Here is a 19229-nt window from a genome sequence, read left to right on the forward strand (position 1 = left end):
TGTTTCTTTTGTCCTAAACGTCAATGCATTTTTCATTTATCCTAAGTTTTCGTACATGTTTAATTTGCTTCCTTGTAACGTCCTTAGGTTTGCTGAAATTTGGCGACTTGTGCGTTGTTGGCCCATCGCCAGGGAGAACTGGAAAAGTGCTCAATGTTGCTTGAATTAACTAATTTTTTGTCTACATCCTGAGTGCTCTGGTAGAAAGGCTTAAAGGGCGTGGGGATTGTTTTGGGGTAAGAAACACTGTTCCCTTGGATACCCAAAAAGTGTTACAGGTCCCACCGAGATTTGAACTCGGATCGCTGGATTCAGAGTCCAGAGTGCTAACCGTTGGAACCACTCTTTGTCTGAGCGCCTGACCCACTGCGTCACAGAGAAAAGGACACTCGGACAGGGACCGTCAGCAAAACAACAGCAAGCCAAACTGCCAGGAAACGGCCCGCAATGCCGAAACCCGGGATCGAACCAGGGACCTTTAGATCTTCAGTCTAACGCTCTCCCAACTGAGCTATTTCGGCAAGACACTTTGGTCAGGCAGGAATTTTCATGACAAATTACAGCAATATAGCAGTCAGCAATAGAAATTAGAGAAAGGCCTTGGCCCGTACGGGGGTCGAACCCGCGACCTTGGCGTTATTAGCACCACGCTCTAACCAACTGAGCTAACCGGCCATGGAGCAGCAATGGTTCTGCCAAGACTGACATGAATTTTCCACAGTGTAGCAGCATCAAGAAACAAAGCTATATACGGGCTCGTCCGGGATTTGAACCCGGGTCCTCTTGCACCCAAAGCGAGAATCATACCCCTAGACCAACGAGCCAAGCCTTGCTTCCTTTTTGCCATGCCACTGGGAAACATGTGACCACAACGCAGTCACCAGCTTCCTCAAGCAGTTCCCTGGGGATGGGCCTGTTGGGTCCTGCTCCTCTGTTTAGCCACAATGAGCCCTAGTGTTGGGCTGGTGTCAAAATAAGCTATTATCGATATTAGTACATGCTTATTTCTTAATATTTGAAATGGTATGAGAGAAGTCGACTGGTCTGCATAATCGTGGACCTGAACCCAGCTGAACACCTTTGTTATGAATTACAGGCTCTGAACAAAACACTCATCACCCAAACCCTTCAATGATTTGTTCACAGGGCCACAGTCATTTCAGCACAGAAAAAGTCCTTTCCAAAACTGTTGCAACATAAATGGAAACAAAATGATTTGACATGGTCTGTATGGTATAGCATTTATATTTGTATTGATTGGAGAAAGTGGAATAGATAAATATGTTAATTTACTATTAAAACCAGTTCAGCATCTATGGCTATATTCATGGTGAGAACTGGTTATTGGCAAAGTCAGAAATGCACGTTAGGTGAATTGGAGATGTCAAATTGCCCTTCCCTCGGTTTCTGTGTGCGTGTATAGATCAACGTGTGTGTTGTTTCTGGACTGTTTAAGGACACCAAATAATGCAGTGCCCAGAGTAATTCCATGCTGACTCAAGGAGAACATGTAAACTCCACACAGAAAGGCCTCCTGACCCAGCCAGGGCTTGAACAGGGGACCTTCTTGCTGTGAGACAGCTGTGCTCTTTATTAGAAGGGGCATCCCAATACTTAGTGTAAGTTGTAACGTCAAGTAACATCTTAGAAGCCATGTCTTTATCGCATTTTCCAAGTGTTGATTTTAGATTTTAGGAGAAAATTCCGATAAATCATCCGTAAACTAAATTGGACACCATGCATCACTAGCCTGGTTGTATATTTAAGTCTCATAGCTCCAGGCACCTCAGGGTACCTACCCAGGCCCAGTGGCCAGGATGATGTGCTTCTCCCGGCCAGGAGGGAGTAGGTCGAATAGCCTGGGTCATTTTTCGGGTTGAGTCAATTGTGTTGCTTGAAATTAACTCATCGCTTGTTAAAACAGCAAGCCCTTGATGCTGCTCCACAGTGTAGCAGCATCAAGAAACAAAGCTATATACGGGCTCGTCCGGGATTTGAACCCGGGACCTCTCGCACCCAAAGAGGGAATCATACCCCTAGACCAACGAGCCAAGCCTTGCTTCCTTTTTGCCATGCCACTCGGAAACATGTGACAACAACGCAGTCACCAGCTTCCTCAAGCAGTTCCTGGGGATGGGCCTGTTGGGTCCTGCTCCTCTGTTTAGCCACAATGAGCCCTAGTGTTGTGCTGGTGTCAAAATAAGCTCTTATCGATATTAGTACATGCTTATTTCTTAATATTTGAAATGGTGTGAGAGAAGTCGACTGACTGGTCTGCATAATCGTGGACCTGAACCCAGCTGAACACCTTTGTTATGAATTACAGGCTCTGAACAAAACACTCATCACCCAAACCCTTCAATGATTTGTTCACAGGGCCACAGTCATTTCAGCACAGAAAAAGTCCTTTCCAAAACTGTTGCAACATAAATGGAAACAAAATTATTTGACATGGTCTGTATGGTGTAGCATTTATATTTGTATTGATTGGAGAAAGTGGAATAGATAAATATGTTAATTTACTATTAAAACCAGTTCAGCATCTATGGCTATATTCATGGTGAGAACTGGTTATTGGCAAATTCAGAAATGCACGTTAGGTGAATTGGAGATGTCAAATTGCCCTTCCCTCGGTTTCTGTGTGTGTGTTGTTTCTGGACTGTTTAAGGACACCAAATAATGCAGTGCCCAGAGTAATTCCATGCTGACTCAAGGAGAACATGTAAACTCCACACAGAAAGGCCTCCTGACCCAGCCAGGGCTTGAACAGGGGACCTTCTTGCTGTGAGACAGCTGTGCTCTGTTTGGGGTGCCAACTGTGTCACCCCAAACATCTTTATTAGAAGGGGCATCCCAATACTTAGTGTAAGTTGTAACGTCAAGTAACATCTTAGAAGCCATGTCTTTATCGCATTTTCCAAGTGTTGATTTTAGATTTTAGGAGAAAATTCCGATAAATCATCCGTAAACTAAATTGGACACCATGCATCACTAGCCTGGTTGTATATTTAAGTCTCATAGCTCCAGGCACCTCAGGGTACCTACCCAGGCCCAGTGGCCAGGATGATGTGCTTCTCCCGGCCAGGAGGGAGTAGGTCGAATAGCCTGGGTCATTTTTCGGGTTGAGTCAATTGTGTTGCTTGAAATTAACTCATCGCTTGTTAAAACAGCAAGCCCTCCGGTAGAAAGCTTAAAGGGTAGGGGGATCGTCTAGGGGTTAACAAACAAGGACCCCCTCGGACATGGTTTCGACCTGGAAAGGCCAAAGGCGGACGCGTCGCTGAGAGGTCTCTGACGTCCTTTGCAGGTTTCTCGTTGACATTACTTTCCTGCCAGGATTGCTATACACAGCGGTGTTGTGTGTTAAAGCTCATAGGGATCAGTCTAAAGAGGGCTCGTCCGGGATTTGAACCGGGGACCTCTCGCACCCTAAGCGAGAATCATACCCCTAGACCAACGAGCCACTTGTTTGGTGCCAGCCCTGCCGCCCTCACAAACACTTTCCCACAACGTCGCAGCCACCTTTCAACAAGCCAAAGCAGTCAAGAGGCAGGGGTAAGGGGAATTAGCTCAAATGGTAGAGCGCTCGCTTAGCATGCGAGAGGTAGCGGGATCGATGCCCGCATTCTCCACGTGATTGTGGTTTGTTGTGAATTGCACTGATGTTACAGACCGTAAGCGTGAAGCTTTACATTGGGTCCTGCTCTTACGTTTTGCCTCAAAAAGCCAACAGGTCCCAGTGTCGGTCCTCAGTATGACACCTGAGCACACACATGAACGTCTCCTATACGGATATTATTTCTCAAAGCAACATGGAGCAGGAGCTTTACATTCCTAGAGCATTTTGTTGCGATTTAAAATTGGAATCATTTTTTTCAATGTTCCTTTGTCTTCCTGTCATTGCTGGTAAGTCTTTTAAATACATTTCACTGTCAGATTGTACACATGAGCTGTGTGTTTCCTTTGGCCTGTACACATGAGCTGCGTGTTTCTTTTGTCCTAAACGTCAATGCATTTTTCATTTATCCTAAGTTTTCGTACATGTTTAATTTGCTTCCTTGTAACTTCCTTAGGTTTGCTGAAATTTGGCGACTTGTGCATTGTTGGCCCATCGCCAGGGAGAACTGGAAAAGTGCTCAATGTTGCTTGAATTAACTAATTTTTTGTCTACATCCTGAGTGCTCTGGTAGAAAGGCTTAAAGGGCGTGGGGAATGTTTTGGGGTAAGAAACACTGTTCCCTTGGATACCCAAAAAGTGTTACAAGTCCCACCGAGATTTGAACTCGGATCGCTGGATTCAGAGTCCAGAGTGCTAACCGTTACACCATGGAACCACTCTTTGCCTGAGCGCCTGACCCACTGCGTCACAGAGAAAAGGACACTCGGACAGGGACCATCAGCAAAACCACAGCAAGCCAAACTGACAGGAAACGGCCCGCAATGCCGAAACCCGGGATCGAACCAGGGACCTTTAGATCTTCAGTCTAACGCTCTCCCAACTGAGCTATTTCGGCAAGACAGGTTGGTCCGGCAGGATCTTTCATGACAAATCACAGCAATATAGCAGTCTGCAATAGAATGTAGAGAAAAGCCGTGGCCCGTACGGGGGTCGAACCCGCGACCTTGGCGTTATTAGCACCACGCTCTAACCAACTGAGCTAACCGGCCATGGAGCAGCAATGGTTCTGCCAAGACTGACATGAATTTTCCACAGTGCAGCAGCATCAAGAGACAAAGCTATATACGGGCTCGTCCGGGATTTGAACCCAGGACCTCTCGCACCCAAAGCGAGAATCATACCCCTAGACCAACAAGCCAAGCCTTGCTTCCTTTTTGCCATGCCACTGGGAAACATGTGACAACAACGCAGTCACCAGCTTCCTCAAGCAGTTCCTGGGGATGGGCCTGTTGGGTCCTGCTCCTCTGTTTAGCCACAGTGAGCCCTAGTGTTGGGCTGGTGTCAAAATAAGCTCTTATCGATATTAGTACATGATTATTTCTTAATATTTGAAATGGTGTGAGAGAAGTCGACTGGTCTGCATAATCGTGGACCTGAACCCAGCTGAACACCTTTGTTATGAATTACAGGCTCTGAACAAAACACTCATCACCCAAACCCTTCAATGATTTGTTCACAGGGCCACAGTCATTTCAGCACAGAAAAAGTCCTTTCCAAAACTGTTGCAACATAAATGGAAACAAAATTATTTGACATGGTCTGTATGGTATAGCATTTATATTTGTATTGACTGGAGAAAGTGGAATAGATAAATATGTTAATTTACTATTAAAACCAGTTCAGCATCTATGGCTATATTCATGGTGAGAACTGGTTATTGGCAAAGTCAGAAATGCATGTTAGGTGAATTGGAGATGTCAAATTGCCCTTCCCTCGGTTTCTGTGTGTGTGTATAGATCAACGTGTGTGTTGTTTCTGGACTGTTTAAGGAAACCAAATAATGCAGTGCCCAGAGTAATTCCATGCTGACTCAAGGAGAACATGTAAACTCCACACAGAAAGGCCTCCTGACCCAGCCAGGGCTTGAACAGGGGACCTTCTTGCTGTGAGACAGCTGTGCTCTGTTTGGGGTGCCAACTGTGTCACCCCAAACATCTTTATTAGAAGGGGCATCCCAATACTTAGTGTAAGTTGTAACGTCAAGTAACATCTTAGAAGCCATGTCTTTATCGCATTTTCCAAGTGTTGATTTTAGATTTTAGGAGAAAATTCCGATAAATCATCCGTAAACTAAATTGGACACCATGCATCACTAGCCTGGTTGTATATTTAAGTCTCATAGCTCCAGGCACCTCAGGGTACCTACCCAGGCCCAGTGGCCAGGATGATGTGCTTCTCCCGGCCAGGAGGGAGTAGGTCGAATAGCCTGGGTCATTTTTCGGGTTGAGTCAATTGTGTTGCTTGAAATTAACTCATCGCTTGTTAAAACAGCAAGCCCTTGATGCTGCTCCACAGTGTAGCAGCATCAAGAAACAAAGCTATATACGTGCTCGTCCGGGATTTGAACCCAGGACCTGTCGCACCCAAAGCGAGAATCATACCCCTAGACCAACGAGCCAAGCCTTGCTTCCTTTTTACCATGCCACTGGGAAACATGTGACAACAACGCAGTCACCAGCTTCCTCAAGCAGTTCCTGGGGATGGGCCTGTTGGGTCCTGCTCCTCTGTTTAGCTACAATGAGCCCTAGTGTTGTGCTGGTGTCAAAATAAGCTCTTATCGATATTAGTACATGCTTATTTCTTAATATTTGAAATGGTGTGAGAGAAGTCGACTGGTCTCCATAATCGTGGACCTGAACCCAGCTGAACACCTTTGTTATGAATTACAGGCTTTGAACAAAACACTCATCACCCAAACCCTTCAATGATTTGTTCACAGGGCCACAGTCATTTCAGCACAGAAAAAGTCCTTTCCAAAACTGTTGCAACATAAATGGAAACAAAATTATTTGACATGGTCTGTATGGTATAGCATTTATATTTGTATTGATTGGAGAAAGTGGAATAGATAAATATGTTAATTTACTATTAAAACCAGTTCAGCATCTATGGCTATATTCATGGTGAGAACTGGTTATTGGCAAAGTCAGAAATGCACGTTAGGTGAATTGGAGATGTCAAATTGCCCTTCCCTCGGTTTCTGTGTGTGTGTATAGATCAACGTGTGTGTTGTTTCTGGACTGTTTAAGGAAACCAAATAATGCAGTGCCCAGAGTAATTCCATGCTGACTCAAGGAGAACATGTAAACTCCACACACAAAGGCCTCCTGACCCAGCCAGGGCTTGAACAGGGGACCTTCTTGCTGTGAGACAGCTGTGCTCTGTTTGGGGTGCCAACTGTGTCACCCCAAACATCTTTATTAGAAGGGGCATCCCGATACTTAGTGTAAGTTGTAACGTCAAGTAACATCTTAGAAGCCATGTCTTTATCGCATTTTCCAAGTGTTGATTTTAGATTTTAGGAGAAAATTCCGATAAATCATCCGCAAACTAAATTGGACACCATGCATCACTAGCCTGGTTGTATATTTAAGTCTCATAGCTCCAGGCACCTCAGGGTACCTACCCAGGCCCAGTGGCCAGGATGATGTGCTTCTCCCGGCCAGGAGGGAGTAGGTCGAATAGCCTGGGTCATTTTTCGGGTTGAGTCAATTGTGTTGCTTGAAATTAACTCATCGCTTGTTAAAACAGCAAGCCCTCCGGTAGAAAGCTTAAAGGGTAGGGGGATCGTCTAGGGGTTAACAAACAAGGACCCCCTCGGACATGGTTTCGACCTGGAAAGGCCAAAGGCGGACGCGTCGCTGAGAGGTCTCTGACGTCCTTTGCAGGTTTCTCGTTGACATTACTTTCCTGCCAGGATTGCCATACAAAGCGGTGTTGTGTGTTAAAGCTCATAGGGATCAGTCTAAAGAGGGCTCGTCCGGGATTTGAACCGGGGACCTCTCGCACCCTAAGCGAGAATCATACCCCTAGACCAACGAGCCACTTGTTTGGTGCCAGCCCTGCCGCCCTCACAAACACTTTCCCACAACGTCGCAGCCACCTTTCAACAAGCCAAAGCAGTCAAGATGCAGGGGTAAGGGGAATTAGCTCAAATGGTAGAGCGCTCGCTTAGCATGCGAGAGGTAGCGGGATCGATGCCCGCATTCTCCACGTGATTGTGGTTTGTTGTGAATTGCACAGATGTTACAGACCGTAAGCGTGAAGCTTTACATTGGGTCCTGCTCTTACGTTTTGCCTCAAAAAGCCAACAGGTCCCAGTGTCGGTCCTCAGTATGACACCTGAGCACACACATGAACGTCTCCTATACGGATGTTATTTCTCAAAGCAACATGGAGCAGGAGCTTTACATTCCTAGAGCATTTTGTTGCGATTTAAAATTGGAATCATTTTTTTCAATGTTCATTTGTCTTCCTGTCATTGCTGGTAAGTCTTTTAAATACATTTCACTGTCAGATTGTACACATGAGCTGTGTGTTTCCTTTGGCCTGTACACATGAGCTGCGTGTTTCTTTTGTCCTAAACGTCAATGCATTTTTCATTTATCCTAAGTTTTCGTACGTTTAATTTGCTTCCTTGTAACGTCCTTAGGTTTGCTGAAATTTGGCGACTTGTGCGTTGTTGGCCCATCGCCAGGGAGAACTGGAAAAGTGCTCAATGTTGCTTGAATTAACAAATTTTTTGTCTACATCCTGAGTGCTCTGGTAGAAAGGCTTAAAGGGCGTGGGGATTGTTTTGGGGTAAGAAACACTGTTCCCTTGGATACCCAAAAAGTGTTACAGGTCCCACCGAGATTTGAACTCGGATCGCTGGATTCAGAGTCCAGAGTGCTAACCGTTACACCATGGAACCACTCTTTGCCTGAGCGCCTGACCCACTGCGTCACAGAGAAAAGGACACTCGGACAGGGACCGTCAGCAAAACCACAGCAAGCCAAACTGACAGGAAACGGCCTGCAATGCCGAAACCCGGGATCGAACCAGGGACCTTTAGATCTTCAGTCTAACGCTCTCCCAACTGAGCTATTTCGGCAAGACAGGTTGGTCAGGCAGGAATTTTCATGACAAATCACAGCAATATAGCAGTCTGCAATAGAATGTAGAGAAAAGCCGTGGCCCGTACGGGGGTCGAACCCGCGACCTTGGCGTTATTAGCACCACGCTCTAACCAACTGAGCTAACCGGCCATGGACCCCAATGGTTCTGCCAAGACTGACATGAATTTTCCACAGTGTAGCAGCATCAAGAAACAAAGCTATATACGGGCTCGTCCGAGATTTGAACCCGGGACCTCTCGCACCCAAAGCGAGAATCATACCCCTAGACCAACGAGCCAAGCCTTGCTTCCTTTTTGCCATGCCACTGGGAAACATGAGACAACAACGCAGTCACCAGCTTCCTCAAGCAGTTCCTGGGGATGGGCCTGTTGGGTCCTGCTCCTCTGTTTAGCCACAATGAGCCCTAGTGTTGGGCTGGTGTCAAAATAAGCTCTTATCGATATTAGTATATGCTTATTTCTTAATATTTGAAATGGTGTGAGAGAAGTCGACTGGTCTGCATAATCGTGGACCTGAACCCAGCTGAACACCTTTGTTATGAATTACAGGCTCTGAACAAAACACTCATCACCCAAACCCTTCAATGATTTGTTCACAGGGCCACAGTCATTTCAGCACAGAAAAAGTCCTTTCCAAAACTGTTGCAACATAAATGGAAACAAAATTATTTGACATGGTCTGTATGGTATAGCATTTATATTTGTATTGATTGGAGAAAGTGGAATAGATAAATATGTTAATTTACTATTAAAACCAGTTCAGCATCTATGGCTATATTCATGGTGAGAACTGGTTATTGGCAAAGTCAGAAATGCACGTTAGGTGAATTGGAGATGTCAAATTGCCCTTCCCTCGGTTTCTCTGTGTGTGTATAGATCAACGTGTGTGTTGTTTCTGGACTGTTTAAGGACACCAAATAATGCAGTGCCCAGAGTAATTCCATGCTGACTCAAGGAGAACATGTAAACTCCACACAGAAAGGCCTCCTGACGCAGCCAGGGCTTGAACAGGGGACCTTCTTGCTGTGAGACAGCTGTGCTCTGTTTGGGGTGCCAACTATGTCACCCCAAACATCTTTATTAGAAGGGGCATCCCAATACTTAGTGTAAGTTGTAACGTCAAGTAACATCTTAGAAGCCATGTCTTTATCGCATTTTCCAAGTGTTGATTTTAGATTTTAGGAGAAAATTCCGATAAATCATCCGTAAACTAAATTGGACACCATGCATCACTAGCCTGGTTGTATATTTAAGTCTCATAGCTCCAGGCACCTCAGGGTACCTACCCAGGCCCAGTGGCCAGGATGATGTGCTTCTCCCGGCCAGGAGGGAGTAAGTCGAATAGCCTGGGTCATTTTTCGGGTTGAGTCAATTGTGTTGCTTGAAATTAACTCATCGCTTGTTAAAACAGCAAGCCCTCCGGTAGAAAGCTTAAAGGGTACGGGGATCGTCTAGGGGTTAACAAACAAGGACCCCCTCGGACATGGTTTCGACCTGGAAAGGCCAAAGGCGGACGCGTCGCTGAGAGGTCTCTGACGTCCTTTGCAGGTTTCTCGTTGACATTACTTTCCTGCCAGGATTGCCATACACAGCGGTGTTGTGTGTTAAAGCTCATAGGGATCAGTCTAAAGAGGGCTCGTCCGGGATTTGAACCCGGGACCTCTCGCACCCTAAGCGAGAATCATACCCCTAGACCAACGAGCCACTTGTTTGGTGCCAGCCCTGCCGCCCTCACAAACACTTTCCCACAACGTCGCAGCCACCTTTCAACAAGCCAAAGCTGTCAAGAGCCAGGGGTAAGGGGAATTAGCTCAAATGGTAGAGCGCTCGCTTAGCATGCGAGAGGTAGCGGGATCGATGCCCGCATTCTCCACGTGATTGTGGTTTGTTGTGAATTGCACAGATGTTACAGACCGTAAGCGTGAAGCTTTACATTGGGTCCTGCTCTTACGTTTTGCCTCAAAAAGCCAACAGGTCCCAGTGTCGGTCCTCAGTATGACACCTGAGCACACACATGAACGTCTCCTATACGGATGTTATTTCTCAAAGCAACATGGAGCAGGAGCTTTACATTCCTAGAGCATTTTGTTGCGATTTAAAATTGGAATCATTTTTTTCAATGTTCATTTGTCTTCCTGTCATTGCTGGTAAGTCTTTTAAATACATTTCACTGTCAGATGGTACACATGAGCTGTGTGTTTCCTTTGGCCTGTACACATGAGCTGCGTGTTTCTTTTGTCCTAAACGTCAATGCATTTTTCATTTATCCTAAGTTTTCGTACGTTTAATTTGCTTCCTTGTAACGTCCTTAGGTTTGCTGAAATTTGGCGACTTGTGCGTTGTTGGCCCATCGCCAGGGAGAACTGGAAAAGTGCTCAATGTTGCTTGAATTAACAAATTTTTTGTCTACATCCTGAGTGCTCTGGTAGAAAGGCTTAAAGGGCGTGGGGATTGTTTTGGGGTAAGAAACACTGTTCCCTTGGATACCCAAAAAGTGTTACAGGTCCCACCGAGATTTGAACTCGGATCGCTGGATTCAGAGTCCAGAGTGCTAACCGTTACACCATGGAACCACTCTTTGCCTGAGCGCCTGACCCACTGCGTCACAGAGAAAAGGACACTCGGACAGGGACCGTCAGCAAAACCACAGCAAGCCAAACTGACAGGAAACGGCCTGCAATGCCGAAACCCGGGATCGAACCAGGGACCTTTAGATCTTCAGTCTAACGCGCTCCCAACTGAGCTATTTCGGCAAGACAGGTTGGTCAGGCAGGAATTTTCATGACAAATCACAGCAATATAGCAGTCTGCAATAGAATGTAGAGAAAAGCCGTGGCCCGTACGGGGGTCGAACCCGCGACCTTGGCGTTATTAGCACCACGCTCTAACCAACTGAGCTAACCGGCCATGGAGCACCAATGGTTCTGCCAAGACTGACATGAATTTTCCACAGTGTAGCAGCATCAAGAAACAAAGCTATATACGGGCTCGTCCGGGATTTGAACCCGGGACCTCTCGCACCCAAAGCGAGAATCATACCCCTAGACCAACGAGCCAAGCCTTGCTTCCTTTTGGCCATGCCACTGGGAAACATGTGACAACAACGCAGTCACCAGCTTCCTCAAGCAGTTCCTGGGGATGGGCCTGTTGGGTCCTGCTCCTCTGTTTAGCCACAATGAGCCCTAGTGTTGGGCTGGTGTCAAAATAAGCTCTTATCGATATTAGTACATGCTTATTTCTTAATATTAGAAATGGTGTGAGAGAAGTCGACTGGTCTGCATAATCGTGGACCTGAACCCAGCTGAACACCTTTGTTATGAATTACAGGCTCTGAACAAAACACTCATCACCCAAACCCTTCAATGATTTGTTCACAGGGCCACAGTCATTTCAGCACAGAAAAAGTCCTTTCCAAAACTGTTGCAACATAAATGGAAACAAAATTATTTGACATGGTCTGTATGGTATAGCATTTATATTTGTATTGATTGGAGAAAGTGGAATAGATAAATATGTTAATTTACTATTAAAACCAGTTCAGCATCTATGGCTATATTCATGGTGAGAACTGGTTATTGGCAAAGTCAGAAATGCACGTTAGGTGAATTGGAGATGTCAAATTGCCCTTCCCTCGGTTTCAGTGTGTGTGTATAGATCAACGTGTGTGTTGTTTCTGGACTGTTTAAGGACACCAAATAATGCAGTGCCCAGAGTAATTCCATGCTGACTCAAGGAGAACATGTAATCTCCACACAGAAAGGCCTCCTGACCCAGCCAGGGCTTGAACAGGGGACCTTCTTGCTGTGAGACAGCTGTGCTCTGTTTGGGGTGCCAACTGTGTCACCCCAAACATCTTTATTAGAAGGGGCATCCCAATACTTAGTGTAAGTTGTAACGTCAAGTAACATCTTAGAAGCCATGTCTTTATCGCATTTTCCAAGTGTTGATTTTAGATTTTAGGAGAAAATTCCGATAAATCATCCGTAAACTAAATTGGACACCATGCATCACTAGCCTGGTTGTATATTTAAGTCTCATAGCTCCAGGCACCTCAGGGTACCTACCCAGGCCCAGTGGCCAGGATGATGTGCTTCGCCCAGCCAGGAGGGAGTAGGTCGAATAGCCTGGGTCATTTTTCGGGTTGAGTCAATTGTGTTGCTTGAAATTAACTCAATGCTTGTTAAAACAGCAAGCCCTCCGGTAGAAAGCTTAAAGGGTAGGGGGATCGTCTAGGGGCTAACAAACAAGGACCCCCTCGGACATGGTTTCGACCTGGAAAGGCCAAAGGCGGACGCGTCGCTGAGCTCACAAACACTTTCCCACAACGTCGCAGCCACCTTTCAACAAGCCAAAGCAGTCAAGAGCCAGGGGTAAGGGGAATTAGCTCAAATGGCAGAGCGCTCGCTTAGCATGCGAGAGGTAGCGGGATCGATGCCCGCATTCTCCACGTGATTGTGGTTTGTTGTGAATTGCACTGATGTTTCAGACAGTAAGCGTAAAGCTTTACATTGGGTCCTGCTCTTACGTTTTGCCTCAAAAAGCCAACAGGTCCCAGTGTCGGTCCTCAGTATGACACCTGAGCACACACATGAACGTCTCCTATACGGATGTTATTTCTCAAAGCAACATGGAGCAGGAGCTTTACATTCCTAGAGCATTTTGTTGCGATTTAAAATTGGAATCATTTTTTTCAATGTTCATTTGTCTTCCTGTCATTGCTGGTAAGTCTTTTAAATACATTTCACTGTCAGATGGTACACATGAGCTGTGTGTTTCCTTTGGCCTGTACACATGAGCTGCGTGTTTCTTTTGTCCTAAACGTCAATGCATTTTTCATTTATCCTAAGTTTTCGTACATGTTTAATTTGCTTCCTTGTAACGTCTTTAGGTTTGCTGAAATCTGGCGACTTGTGCGTTGTTGGCCCATCGCCAGGGAGAACTGGAAAAGTGCTCAATGTTGCTTGAATTAACTAATTTTTTGTCTACATCCTGAGTGCTCTGGTAGAAAGGCTTAAAGGGCGTGGGGATTGTTTTGGGGTAAGAAACACTGTTCCCTTGGATACCCAAAAAGTGTTACAGGTCCCACCGAGATTTGAACTCGGATCGCTGGATTCAGAGTCCAGAGTGCTAACTGTTACACCATGGAACCACTCTTTGCCTTAGCGCCTGACCCACTGCGTCACAGAGAAAAGGACACTCGGACAGGGACCGTCAGCAAAACCACAGCAAGCCAAACTGACAGGAAACGGCCCGCAATGCCGAAACCCGGGATCGAACCAGGGACCTTTAGATCTTCAGTCTAACGCTCTCCCAACTGAGCTATTTCGGCAAGACAGGTTGGTCAGGCAGGAATTTTCATGACAAATCACAGCAATATAGCAGTCTGCAATAGAATGTAGAGAAAAGCCGTGGCCCGTACGGGGGTCGAACCTGCGACCTTGGCGTTATTAGCACCACGCTCTAACCAACTGAGCTAACCGGCCATGGAGCAGCAATGGTTCTGCCAAGACTGACATGAATTTTCCACAGTGTAGCAGCATCAAGAAACAAAGCTATATACGGGCTCGTCCGGGATTTGAACCCGGGACCTCTCGCACCCAAAGCGAGAATCATACCCCCAGACCAACGAGCCAAGCCTTGCTTCCTTTTTGCCATGCCACTTGGAAACATGTGACAACAACGCAGTCACCAGCTTCCTCAAGCAGTTCCTGGGGATGGGCCTGTTGGGTCCTGCTCCTCTGTTTAGCCACAATGAGCCCTAGTGTTGGGCTGGTGTCAAAATAAGCTCTTATCGATATTAGTACATGCTTATTTCTTAACATTTGAAATGGTGTGAGAGAAGTCGACTGGTCTGCATAATCGTGGACCTGAACCCAGCTGAACACCTTTGTTATGAATTACAGGCTCTGAACAAAACACTCATCACCCAAACCCTTCAATGATTTGTTCACAGGGCCACAGTCATTTCAGCACAGAAAAAGTCCTTTCCAAAACTGTTGCAACATAAATGGAAACAAAATTATTTGACATGGTCTGTATGGTATAGCATTTATATTTGTATTGATTGGAGAAAGTGGAATAGATAAATATGTTAATTTACTATTAAAACCAGTTCAGCATCTATGGCTATATTCATGGTGAGAACTGGTTATTGGCAAAGTCAGAAATGCACGTTAGGTGAATTGGAGATGTCAAATTGCCCTTCCCTCGGTTTCTGTGTGTGTGTATAGATCAACGTGTGTGTTGTTTCTGGACTGTTTAAGGACACCAAATAATGCAGTGCCCAGAGTAATTCCATGCTGACTCAAGGAGAACATGTAATCTCCACACAGAAAGGCCTCCTGACCCAGCCAGGGCTTGAACAGGGGACCTTCTTGCTGTGAGACAGCTGTGCTCTATTTGGGGTGCCAACTGTGTCACCCCAAACATCTTTATTAGAAGGGGCATCCCAATACTTAGTGTAAGTTGTAACGTCAAGTAACATCTTAGAAGCCATGTCTTTATCGCATTTTCCAAGTGTTGATTTTAGATTTTAGGAGAAAATTCCGATAAATCATCCGTAAACTAAATTGGACACCATGCATCACTAGCCTGGTTGTATATTTAAGTCTCATAGCTCCAGGCACCTCAGGGTACCTACCCAGGCCCAGTGGCCAGGATGATGTGCTTCTCCCGGCCAGGAGGGAGTAGGTCGAATAGCCTGGGTCATTTTTCGGGTTGAGTCAATTGTGTTGCTTGAAATTAACTCATCGCTTGTTAAAACAGCAAGCCCTCCGGTAGAAAGCTTAAAGGGTAGGGGGATCGTCTAGGGGTTAACAAACAAGGACCCCTTCGGACATGGTTTCGACCTGGAAAGGCCAAAGGCGGACGCGTCGCTGAGAGGTCTCTGACGTCCTTTGCAGGTTTCTCGTTGACATTACTTTCCTGCCAGGATTGCCATACACAGCGGTGTTGTGTGTTAAAGCTCATAGGGATCAGTCTTTACATTGGGTCCTGCTCTTACGTTTTGCCTCAAAAAGCCAACAGGTCCCAGTGTCGGTCCTCAGTATGACACCTGAGCACACACATGAACGTCTCCTATACGGATGTTATTTCTCAAAGCAACATGGAGCAGGAGCTTTACATTCCTAGAGCATTTTGTTGCGATTTAAAATTAGAATCATTTTTTTCAATGTTCATTTGTCTTCCTATCATTGCTGGTAAGTCTTTTAAATACATTTCACTGTCAGATTGTACACATGAGCTGTGTGTTTCCTTTGGCCTGTACACATGAGCTGCGTGTTTCTTTTGTCCTAAACGTCAATGCATTTTTCATTTATCCTAAGTTTTCGTACATGTTTAATTTGCTTCCTTGTAACGTCCTTAGGTTTGCTGAAATTTGGCGACTTGTGCGTTGTTGGTCCATCGCCAGGGAGAACTGGAAAAGTGCTCAATGTTGCTTGAATTAACTAATTTTTTGTCTACATCCTGAGTGCTCTGGTAGAAAGGCTTAAAGGGCGTGGGGATTGTTTTGGGGTAAGAAACAGTGTTCCCTTGGATACCCAAAAAGTGTTACAGGTCCCACCGAGATTTGAACTCGGATCGCTGGATTCAGAGTCCAGAGTGCTAACCGTTACACCATGGAACCACTCTTTGCCTGAGCGCCTGACCCACTGCGTCACAGAGAAAAGGACACTCGGACAGGGACCGTCAGCAAAACCACAGCAAGCCAAACTGACAGGAAACGGCCCGCAACGCCGAAACCCGGGATCGAACCAGGGACCTTTAGATCTTCAGTCTAACGCTCTCCCAGACTGAGCTATTTCGGCAAGACAGGTTGGACAGGCAGGAAATTTCATGACAAATCACAGCAATATAGCAGTCTGCAATAGAATGTAGAGAAAAGCCGTGGCCCGTACGGGGGTCGAACCCGCGACCTTGGCGTTATTAGCACCACGCTCTAACCAACTGAGCTAACCGGCCATGGAGCAGCAATGGTTCTGCCAAGACTGACATGAATTTTCCACAGTGTAGCAGCATCAAGAAACAAAGCTATATACGGGCTCGTCCGGGATTTGAACCCGGGACCTCTCGCACCCAAAGCGAGAATCATACCCCTAGACCAACGAGCCAAGCCTTGCTTCCTTTTTGCCATGCCACTGGGAAACATGTGACAACAACGCAGTCACCAGCTTCCTCAAGCAGTTCCTGGGGATGGGCCTGTTGGGTCCTGCTCCTCTGTTTAGCCACAATGAGCCCTAGTGTTGGGCTGGTGTCAAAATAAGCTCTTATCGATATTAGTACATGCTTATTTCTTAATATTTGAAATGGTGTGAGAGAAGTCGACTGGTCTGCATAATCGTGGACCTGAACCCAGCTGAACACCTTTGTTATGAATTACAGGCTCTGAACAAAACACTCATCACCCAAACCCTTCAATGATTTGTTCACAGGGCCACAGTCATTTCAGCACAGAAAAAGTCCTTTCCAAAACTGTTGCAACATAAATGGAAACAAAATTATTTGACATGGTCTGTATGGTATAGCATTTATATTTGTATTGACTGGAGAAAGTGGAATAGATAAATATGTTAATTTACTATTAAAACCAGTTCAGCATCTATGGCTATATTCATGGTGAGAACTGGTTATTGGCAAAGTCAGAAATGCACGTTAGGTGAATTGGAGATGTCAAATTGCCCTTCCCTCGGTTTCTGTGTGTGTGTATAGATCAACGTGTGTGTTCTTTCTGGACTGTTTAAGGACACCAAATAATGCAGTGCCCAGAGTAATTCCATGCTGACTTAAGGAGAACATGTAAACTCCACACAGAAAGGCCTCCTGACCCAGCCAGGGCTTGAACAGGGGACCTTCTTGCTGTGAGACAGCTGTGCTCTGTTTGGGGTGCCAACTGTGTCACCCCAAACATCTTTATTGGAAGGGGCATCCCAATACTTAGTGTAAGTTGTAACGTCAAGTAACATCTTAGAAGCCATGTCTTTATCGCATTTTCCAAGTGTTGATTTTAGATTTTAGGAGAAAATTCCGATAAATCATCCGTACACCATGCATCACTAGCCTGGTTGTATATTTAAGTCTCATAGCTCCAGGCACCTCAGGGTACCTACCCAGGCCCAGTGGCCAGGATGATGTGCTTCTCCCGGCCAGGAGGGAGTAGGTCGAATAGCGTGGGTCATTTTTCGGGTTGAGTCAATTGTGTTGCTTGAAATTAACTCATCGCTTGTTAAAACAGCAAGCCCTCCGGTAGAAAGCTTAAAGGGTAGGGGGATCGTCTAGGGGTTAACAAACAAGGACCCCTTCGGACATGGTTTCGACCTGGAAAGGCCAAAGGCGGACGCGTCGCTGAGAGGTCTCTGACGTCCTTTGCAGGTTTCTCGTTGACATTACTTTCCTGCCAGGATTCCCATACACAGCGGTGTTGTGTGTTAAAGCTCATAGGGATCAGTCTAAAGAGGGCTCGTCCGGGATTTGAACCCAGGACCTCTCGCACCCTAAGCGAGAATCATACCCCTAGACCAACGAGCCACTGGTTTGGTGCCAGCCCTGCCGCCCTCACAAACACTTTCCCACAACGTCGCAGCCACCTTTCAACAAGCCAAAGCAGTCAAGAGGCAGGGGTAAGGGGAATTAGCTCAACTGGTAGAGCGCTCGCTTAGCATGCGAGAGGTAGCGGGATCGATGCCCGCATTCTCCACGTGATTGTGGTTTGTTGTGAATTGCACTGATGTTACAGACCGTAAGCGTGAAGCTTTACATTGGGTCCTGCTCTTACGTTTTGCCTCAAAAAGCCAACAGGTCCCAGTGTCGGTCCTCAGTATGACACCTGAGCACACACATGAACGTCTCCTATACGGATGTTATTTCTCAAAGCAACATGGAGCAGGAGCTTTACATTCCTAGAGCATTTTGTTGCGATTTAAAATTGGAATCATTTTTTTCAATGTTCATTTGTCTTCCTGTCATTGCTGGTAAGTCTTTTAAATACATTTCACTGTCAGATTGTACACATGAGCTGTGTGTTTCCTTTGGCCTGTACACATGAGCTGCGTGTTTCTTTTGTCCTAAACGTCAATGCATTTTTCATTTATCCTAAGTTTTCGTACATGTTTAATTTGCCTCCTTGTAACGTCCTTAGGTTTGCTGAAATTTGGCGACTTGTGCGTTGTTGGCCCATCGCCAGGGAGAACTGGAAAAGTGCTCAATGTTGCTTGAATTAACTAATTTTTTGTCTACATCCTGAGTGCTCTGGTAGAAAGGCTTAAAGGGCGTGGGGATTGTTTTGGGGTAAGAAACACTGTTCCCTTGGATACCCAAAAAGTGTTACAGGTCCCACCGAGATTTGAACTCGGATCGCTGGATTCAGAGTCCAGAGTGCTAACCGTTACACCATGGAACCACTCTTTGCCTGAGCGCCTGACCCACTGCGTCACAGAGAAAAGGACACTCGGACAGGGACCGTCAGCAAAACCACAGCAAGCCAAACTGACAGGAAACGTCCCGCAATGCCGAAACCAGGGATCGAACCAGGGACCTTTAGATCTTCAGTCTAACGCTCTCCCAACTGAGCTATTTCGGCAAGACAGATTGGTCAGGCAGGATCTTTCATGACAAATCACAGCAATATAGCAGTCTGCAATATAATGTAGAGAAAAG

General features: G+C 46.0%; 1 protein-coding gene and 33 non-coding genes across 34 annotated transcripts in view; 4 read left to right on the top strand and 30 right to left on the bottom strand.

The window, feature by feature from the left end:
- The window catches only part of LOC135735099 (CMP-N-acetylneuraminate-beta-galactosamide-alpha-2,3-sialyltransferase 1-like), a 473227-nt gene that overhangs the window by 225552 nt on the left and 228446 nt on the right, over positions 1-19229 (bottom strand). The window lies entirely within an intron of this gene.
- trnaf-gaa (transfer RNA phenylalanine (anticodon GAA)) lies at positions 449-521 on the bottom strand. Its single transcript has one exon. It is a non-coding gene; the product is annotated as a tRNA-Phe (tRNA).
- trnai-aau (transfer RNA isoleucine (anticodon AAU)) lies at positions 602-675 on the bottom strand. Its single transcript has one exon. It is a non-coding gene; the product is annotated as a tRNA-Ile (tRNA).
- On the bottom strand, positions 753-824 carry trnap-ugg (transfer RNA proline (anticodon UGG)). Its single transcript has one exon. It is a non-coding gene; the product is annotated as a tRNA-Pro (tRNA).
- On the bottom strand, positions 3392-3463 carry trnap-agg (transfer RNA proline (anticodon AGG)). Its single transcript has one exon. It is a non-coding gene; the product is annotated as a tRNA-Pro (tRNA).
- On the top strand, positions 3560-3632 carry trnaa-agc (transfer RNA alanine (anticodon AGC)). The gene has a single exon. It is a non-coding gene; the product is annotated as a tRNA-Ala (tRNA).
- On the bottom strand, positions 4263-4334 carry trnaq-cug (transfer RNA glutamine (anticodon CUG)). Its single transcript has one exon. It is a non-coding gene; the product is annotated as a tRNA-Gln (tRNA).
- Positions 4442-4514, bottom strand: trnaf-gaa (transfer RNA phenylalanine (anticodon GAA)). The gene has a single exon. It is a non-coding gene; the product is annotated as a tRNA-Phe (tRNA).
- trnai-aau (transfer RNA isoleucine (anticodon AAU)) lies at positions 4595-4668 on the bottom strand. Its single transcript has one exon. It is a non-coding gene; the product is annotated as a tRNA-Ile (tRNA).
- Positions 4746-4817, bottom strand: trnap-ugg (transfer RNA proline (anticodon UGG)). The gene has a single exon. It is a non-coding gene; the product is annotated as a tRNA-Pro (tRNA).
- On the bottom strand, positions 7432-7503 carry trnap-agg (transfer RNA proline (anticodon AGG)). The gene has a single exon. It is a non-coding gene; the product is annotated as a tRNA-Pro (tRNA).
- On the top strand, positions 7600-7672 carry trnaa-agc (transfer RNA alanine (anticodon AGC)). The gene has a single exon. It is a non-coding gene; the product is annotated as a tRNA-Ala (tRNA).
- On the bottom strand, positions 8301-8372 carry trnaq-cug (transfer RNA glutamine (anticodon CUG)). Its single transcript has one exon. It is a non-coding gene; the product is annotated as a tRNA-Gln (tRNA).
- On the bottom strand, positions 8480-8552 carry trnaf-gaa (transfer RNA phenylalanine (anticodon GAA)). Its single transcript has one exon. It is a non-coding gene; the product is annotated as a tRNA-Phe (tRNA).
- On the bottom strand, positions 8633-8706 carry trnai-aau (transfer RNA isoleucine (anticodon AAU)). The gene has a single exon. It is a non-coding gene; the product is annotated as a tRNA-Ile (tRNA).
- On the bottom strand, positions 8783-8854 carry trnap-ugg (transfer RNA proline (anticodon UGG)). The gene has a single exon. It is a non-coding gene; the product is annotated as a tRNA-Pro (tRNA).
- On the bottom strand, positions 10209-10280 carry trnap-agg (transfer RNA proline (anticodon AGG)). Its single transcript has one exon. It is a non-coding gene; the product is annotated as a tRNA-Pro (tRNA).
- Positions 10377-10449, top strand: trnaa-agc (transfer RNA alanine (anticodon AGC)). Its single transcript has one exon. It is a non-coding gene; the product is annotated as a tRNA-Ala (tRNA).
- trnaq-cug (transfer RNA glutamine (anticodon CUG)) lies at positions 11078-11149 on the bottom strand. Its single transcript has one exon. It is a non-coding gene; the product is annotated as a tRNA-Gln (tRNA).
- On the bottom strand, positions 11257-11329 carry trnaf-gaa (transfer RNA phenylalanine (anticodon GAA)). Its single transcript has one exon. It is a non-coding gene; the product is annotated as a tRNA-Phe (tRNA).
- Positions 11410-11483, bottom strand: trnai-aau (transfer RNA isoleucine (anticodon AAU)). The gene has a single exon. It is a non-coding gene; the product is annotated as a tRNA-Ile (tRNA).
- Positions 11561-11632, bottom strand: trnap-ugg (transfer RNA proline (anticodon UGG)). Its single transcript has one exon. It is a non-coding gene; the product is annotated as a tRNA-Pro (tRNA).
- trnaq-cug (transfer RNA glutamine (anticodon CUG)) lies at positions 13654-13725 on the bottom strand. The gene has a single exon. It is a non-coding gene; the product is annotated as a tRNA-Gln (tRNA).
- trnaf-gaa (transfer RNA phenylalanine (anticodon GAA)) lies at positions 13833-13905 on the bottom strand. Its single transcript has one exon. It is a non-coding gene; the product is annotated as a tRNA-Phe (tRNA).
- Positions 13986-14059, bottom strand: trnai-aau (transfer RNA isoleucine (anticodon AAU)). Its single transcript has one exon. It is a non-coding gene; the product is annotated as a tRNA-Ile (tRNA).
- trnap-ugg (transfer RNA proline (anticodon UGG)) lies at positions 14137-14208 on the bottom strand. Its single transcript has one exon. It is a non-coding gene; the product is annotated as a tRNA-Pro (tRNA).
- On the bottom strand, positions 16132-16203 carry trnaq-cug (transfer RNA glutamine (anticodon CUG)). Its single transcript has one exon. It is a non-coding gene; the product is annotated as a tRNA-Gln (tRNA).
- trnaf-gaa (transfer RNA phenylalanine (anticodon GAA)) lies at positions 16311-16384 on the bottom strand. The gene has a single exon. It is a non-coding gene; the product is annotated as a tRNA-Phe (tRNA).
- On the bottom strand, positions 16465-16538 carry trnai-aau (transfer RNA isoleucine (anticodon AAU)). The gene has a single exon. It is a non-coding gene; the product is annotated as a tRNA-Ile (tRNA).
- On the bottom strand, positions 16616-16687 carry trnap-ugg (transfer RNA proline (anticodon UGG)). The gene has a single exon. It is a non-coding gene; the product is annotated as a tRNA-Pro (tRNA).
- trnap-agg (transfer RNA proline (anticodon AGG)) lies at positions 18030-18101 on the bottom strand. Its single transcript has one exon. It is a non-coding gene; the product is annotated as a tRNA-Pro (tRNA).
- Positions 18198-18270, top strand: trnaa-agc (transfer RNA alanine (anticodon AGC)). The gene has a single exon. It is a non-coding gene; the product is annotated as a tRNA-Ala (tRNA).
- On the bottom strand, positions 18901-18972 carry trnaq-cug (transfer RNA glutamine (anticodon CUG)). The gene has a single exon. It is a non-coding gene; the product is annotated as a tRNA-Gln (tRNA).
- Positions 19080-19152, bottom strand: trnaf-gaa (transfer RNA phenylalanine (anticodon GAA)). The gene has a single exon. It is a non-coding gene; the product is annotated as a tRNA-Phe (tRNA).

The sequence above is a fragment of the Paramisgurnus dabryanus genome, chromosome 19 (genome assembly GCF_030506205.2).
Source record: "Paramisgurnus dabryanus chromosome 19, PD_genome_1.1, whole genome shotgun sequence".
Taxonomy (NCBI): Eukaryota; Metazoa; Chordata; class Actinopteri; order Cypriniformes; family Cobitidae; genus Paramisgurnus; species Paramisgurnus dabryanus.